This window comes from Dipteris shenzhenensis, chromosome 14 (genome assembly GCF_047967505.1).
Source record: "Dipteris shenzhenensis isolate YYH24624 ecotype China chromosome 14, Dip_SZ_1.0, whole genome shotgun sequence".
NCBI classification, from domain to species: domain Eukaryota; kingdom Viridiplantae; phylum Streptophyta; class Polypodiopsida; order Gleicheniales; family Dipteridaceae; genus Dipteris; species Dipteris shenzhenensis.
Genome location: NC_141609.1, coordinates 35754189 through 35760188, shown reverse-complemented (window position 1 = coordinate 35760188; position 6000 = coordinate 35754189).

Sequence of the window (6000 nt, the reverse complement as noted above, 5' to 3'; positions counted from 1 at the left end):
AACCGCCCACTCCTCTCCTCTCCTCCCTATGGAGCGAACTTCCAATACTTGTTGCCCTCCGAAAAGACGCTACCGTTGACTTCCTGGAACAGCATTGGGTGTGCAGCCTCTTGGAAAAATTCTGTAGCTAACCGTCGACACCCACTTATAACTTCTCCTTCCCACATTCCTCTTTTGCTCTCTTTCATCCACAACCATTGCTAATTGACCTCATCACACAGCACTGGCCTTTGCCAACAATCTCCTATTTCTACATAAAGCCAAGGAGCTTGGAATGGTGGAACCAGTACACACGCGGAGACCGCTAGATTTTGTGAGATTTTTTGTTTGTCCATTTCTTTGTTCGAAGATCTATGTGCTCTTTTGCATGATGACTTGCAGCAGCAAGGTGACATCCCTGCCCCTCTTACGTCCGTAAGTGCTCGGCTTGATCTCCATGGAGGAGCACATGGCCGTGGGATTGCTACTCGATTGCTGAGTCTTGCTAGTGGTTGTCAAATGGTGGAGCTAAATGAACACTTTGGGCTAAGCAAGTCCACAATTCATATTTTTGCACATTCATTACATGGCATTGGCATGACCGCAACAAGCGGTTCTCCATGTGCTTGCAAGTCATTTTTGTAGGGTGGCTTGACTCTAGCAAAACGACATTTGGATTCTCAACAACTCCTTTTTCTTAGCTATTGAGCGAGGCACGTCGCTAGATGGTCTCATCACTTCGTATGAGACCCCTAGCATGGTCCAACACAAGTTTAACTTCTACCTATCCTCAACCCGCATAGTTGTAGAGCATGCATTTGGTTGATTGAAAGGCCCATGGTAGCACCTCAATAAGAAAGTCCTAAACTTGTGGTTGCAAGGATTACTATGGTAGGTTGCATTTTGAACAATATGCTACTCGCGCCCCGGATGTGTCAGATGTTGAAGATTGGCTTGATGGACCACATGCTGAGGATGTATGCCATTGAGCAGTTGTGCTTATTGCTCATTCCCACAAGGCTGAAGCAACTTGTGCAAGTGCACAGCAAGATGCTCTAGGCTCTCGATATGTTGCGGCACTACATTGAAACTCGCAATGCCACTTTGTGATACTTTGTCATGCTTCTCATTCTTTCAAAAGCTTTGGCATGAAACTATTTTGGCCATGAAAAGGGGATTGTCTTATACATTGTGCTCTAAACCTGTGGCAAATGTATTGCTTTTCAGATGTCACCTTTGTGCAATGGAGGGGGACCTTTATATATATGCATTGTGGAATGGTGTAATCATATATATACATTGTGGGGTGGTTTCTAGAAAGCAATTAGTCTCCAATTAGTGCTTTGTAGTTGGGTTCTACAATTGCCTATGAAGCCTATGAACATGAACTAAACACATGTATTATTCCAATCAAGACTTATGAACACGTTATTGCACATGTGAATAATCCAACAAATACATGCAAGTGACATATGATTCCATGAGCCAATACAAATATGTAATTGCAATTATATAATTCCATGAGCCAAGTGACATAATGCAAACATATGCTTCTATGAGCCACATGACACATCAAATGAACCCACTTTGGGGTGAGTGCAAAAGAAATTAATTAAACTTATGAAATGATCCCACTTTCATTGGTTGCAACAAAGAGAAATTGATGGTGACTGCATGGAATCAAATTGAAGTTACCAAATGAAGCACTTCGGCCGGTGAAGTGGTGACATGAAGCAAGGGATGCATGAACTTATCAAATGATACCGCTATGGTGGCTACATGCAAGTATGGGATACATGAACTTGTAAAATGATCTGACGTTTTGGTGGGTGTATGCAAGGGAAAATTGGGCCACTGAATTAGTGACATGAAGGAAGGGATGCATGAACTTGCCACTATGGTGGTTGAATGCGAATTTGGGATACATAAACGTATCAAATGATCCCACATTTTGATGGGTGTACGCAAGGGAAATTTGGGCCAGTGAATCGCTGACATGAAGGGATGCATGAACTTATCAAATGATGCCACTATGATGGCTGCATGCAAGTTTGGGATACATGAACTTATAAAACAATCCCACATTTTGGTGGGTGTACATTGGGATACATGAACTTATCAAACAATCCCACATTCTGGTGGGTGTAGGCAAGGGAAATTTGGGCCAATGAATTGGTGACATGAAGGAAGGGATGCATGAATTTATCAAATGATGCCACTGTGGTGGCTACATGCAAGGGATACATGAGCTTATCAAATGATCACATAGTTTGGTGGGTGTCTGCAAGCGACATTTGGGCCAGTGAATTGGTGCCGATATGGTTTGAGTGTAGCTTCACATCAAAGGCACCCTTATGAAATGATCCTGAAGGTTGGAGTGACATGACAGAATGCCGGATACATGAACTTATGAAGTCATCCCACATTGGGAGTGAGTGCAAGGCAGGGATACACGAACTTATCAAATGATCCTATCAATCAAGATAAACCTGCAAATGCGAACAATATAAGCATGTAAAGGCAATGCACTAAACTTATGAATGAGGACACTAAAAAATACAAAGAAAAGAAGAAGTTGCAATACAATCTCAAGTGATGGAGCTAAATTAGGGGATGGAGTGCATGTGTTATCCATGACTCGGGCTGGAATGAAGAAGTTGTACACAAATGGGCAATGTATCAAATCTGAGAGCACATATGGACTTTGAAGTAAATTGCAACAAGAACCTACTGTTGTAAGTCCCAAGCCAACAAGAATGATGGACATTGAAATAGAAATGTACTTCCTATAACAATGTGCAACACTTATGTTTGCATGTTATGATGTTTGTTATAACACATGTTATAATGTTTGCATGCTACAATGTATATCGTAATGTTCAGTAGTCTTTTGTGAAAATGTATAATATAATGAAAACACTTTCAAACACAATGTGAGCATACAGAGAAACTAAACCCAGAATTAAGAAAAAGCACTAAACATTGCAACAAACTTATCATGAAGACCCTAAAGAACAAAACAACTTATAAGGAGCTTGCACATGAAGTTACAACCTCAAGATTTAGCATAATGTCCTAAAACAAATACAAAGCCTTCACCACAATATTGAAATTGAGGTTCAGAAAAAGTGAACCTCAAATGGAAGCTCAAATATATACAAGGAGTAGAAAGATAAAATAACAACACTTATAGATTGAAATGGAAACATAAGCTATCCTTTCACATGAAGTACATAATGGAGGAGGCTTGCATAAGCTGCGATTCCAAAACAAGGGGTTTCACATCCAAAATGGGGTCGCATATCACAACCAATATAGAGGCATTACATAGTACATTAAACTTTCAACCCTCATAAGAGAAGACCAACTGACATAGAAAGTAAAGCCAAGACATCTAAAAGTTTTGGCCAGAGAGATTCTTGATGGCACCAAAAATCTCGAAGAAGTCTTGATTATCTCAAGCTCGATTGCGACTCGCTCACGGTGAATACGCACACTAACGAGGAACTCCTCTCTTGAAATCTTCACAAGGTCCTTGTCACATGCTAGCCGCTCCTCTCAATGTCAGCCCGTGCTCCATCCATTGATGCAAAGCAATCGATCAGCTTACGAGACGTCTCTTCGAATCCTTCACAATGGGCATCCGTCCATGCTTGCGCCGCTTTTTACTGCTAGTGCGCTGTGGTGGATGCACTTCATCTTTCGCTTCTTCATCGTTAATTTCTACACAAGACTCGAGACCTTCCCATTCGAAGCTGAAACATCTGTGGATGCTTGATGGCCACGTTGCCTACATTCAACGCGAGAGGAACAAGCACACCTGTTAGACATGTGAGACATCTATTCATCTGCAAAGGTAGGAGCAGGACATCGAAATAGAAAACCATCAAATCTATGAACTGTTCGGCTGTGTCTACCAAAATATCGCCAGGAGAACCCGCTCTCTGGCTAGCAAACCTTTGCTCCAAGGCAGCGAACAACTCTTTATCAAATGCCTTTGGGAGGCCATGACTACACCAATAAGAAATTGCAGGGGCGATTTCTACACTTCGAATTGGTGACGGTCGCGAGACACAAACTCCCACCTGGCTTTCTTCGACCTCATCTGCTTCATCAGCTATCTGGCGTTCAGATCTTCAAGGAGGAGCTTGCAAGCATGCAGCAAGACGAGGGTATCAACACTCGTCCAATTGTTCGTCCATGCCCGTGTCAGCTATTATTAGACCACCATCCAGAGAAGGGGCAACGTTCTCTGCTACATGAGAATATTTCTCCTCCAGCGGTTGCGATATGCTCACACATTTTCTACCCGAAGGTTCACACACGTCAAGGGTGTCCTAGGACGAGAGTCCACGACCTTATTAAAAATTGTTTTGCGAGAGGGGGGAGAAGAAGGACAAGACACAGGAGCACTTCGAAGAAGAACATCATAGACGGGGGAAGAGGGTCGAGAAACCACATCATGATGTCGAGGGAGGATGGACGTGAGATCGCAACACCATTCTCACGACTCGACCAAGAGGGTCGAGTCGCAGTAGTGCCATGCAGCCAAGTCGGCCTAGTCGCAGGGAAGTCCTCCAGCCCCTCGTTGATAGACGAAAGGCCAAGCATCGTGTTGAAGGTGTGTCGTCGTTCAGATACACAACACCAAGACTATCGTCGGCAGATGGAAGACCAGACACAGGCAAGGAACAGAGCATGCTGTTTTGCAACATCGATGAACATTTTTAAGCTTCAAGCAACACGTCATGCCAAGCCATGAGGATGAAAAAGAGTTTAAGAGGGCCGCCTTCAAAGAGGTTGCAGGTGGGGCAAGAGGACGCTGTAGCCAAGCAAGATGAAGGGAGGAGGGCGAGGAGGTGAAGGTGGAAGGGATATGATGATGGAGATCAAGGTGAGGAGCATGGCATGTCAGGGGAGGTGTGAAGGAGGAGGAGGTAAAGGTTGAAAGGTCAAGTGACCCTTCAATAGTCCTAAAGGAAAAATTCACACTAGTTGTAGGACACATTACACCCAAAACTATAGGACTACTCACAGTAGGACTCCAATTTCCAACACATAATGCATCTATCTCATTTTTTCATGATGTTTCTCTAGTGAAAGGATGAGTATTCTCTCTTCCCTCTTCCCAAACATGCGGTTGATCTCCATGACCATTAGCACATCCTTGGGGAGGATATGAATCTTCATTGTTTACCTATCGAACCTTTGGTTTGTGAACCTGAGTAAGCTACTCTAGAAGAAATAATCCCTTCAACTGCCTCTTTTCTAATGGACTCTTCACAAATATTTTCATTGTCTTCTGGAGTGCAAACTACTGTTTTGAATGGGGCTTTGTCCTCATAATTAGGTTATGGTATGCAGAGGGTAGTCGCATTTATCAATATTTCAAAGCTCTTACATAAACAATTTAGCATCTTATTGTTGTGATCTTTCAAAAATAATTTTTTAATTGAGTGCAAGAATAGGACTAGCTTCTAAGAAGGATTTCGTTTCATGTGATAAATCACTCTTTTATGTTTCTACTTCCAATAAATTGCGGTACTATTTAAATTGCATATAAACATTACTTTTGATCCTCATTATTTATCCTTCAAAAAATTTATGTTAGTTGTACAAACTTGCAAAGCTGTTTGTTCTCTTGATAGATGCAATCAGTGCTCAAGTACAACATTGGACTTCTCGGGCTTCACTATAGTGCATAGTACTCAAGGTGCTTAGCAGACTGAACTACCTAACCATTTATTCAAGCAAAAATTGGGTAATTTCCACCACTCAAACTCATGGACAAGGAGTCTCCCATACTAAAAGATGTTGAATTGACCCCGTATTGCTTCTATAGATATGCTTGTTTGACTTAAACCATTGCTTCATGGAGGTCTTTCTCAATGTTTGCTCGCTTTTTCTCGCTTGCTTATTTATGCTTGCTCACTCGATGGTAATATTCGGCTACAAGGTGCTTGGAATTTGAATCCAATGTGTGGAGCCGGATGGCCCCTAGCTCTTTCAGCGAATTATAAA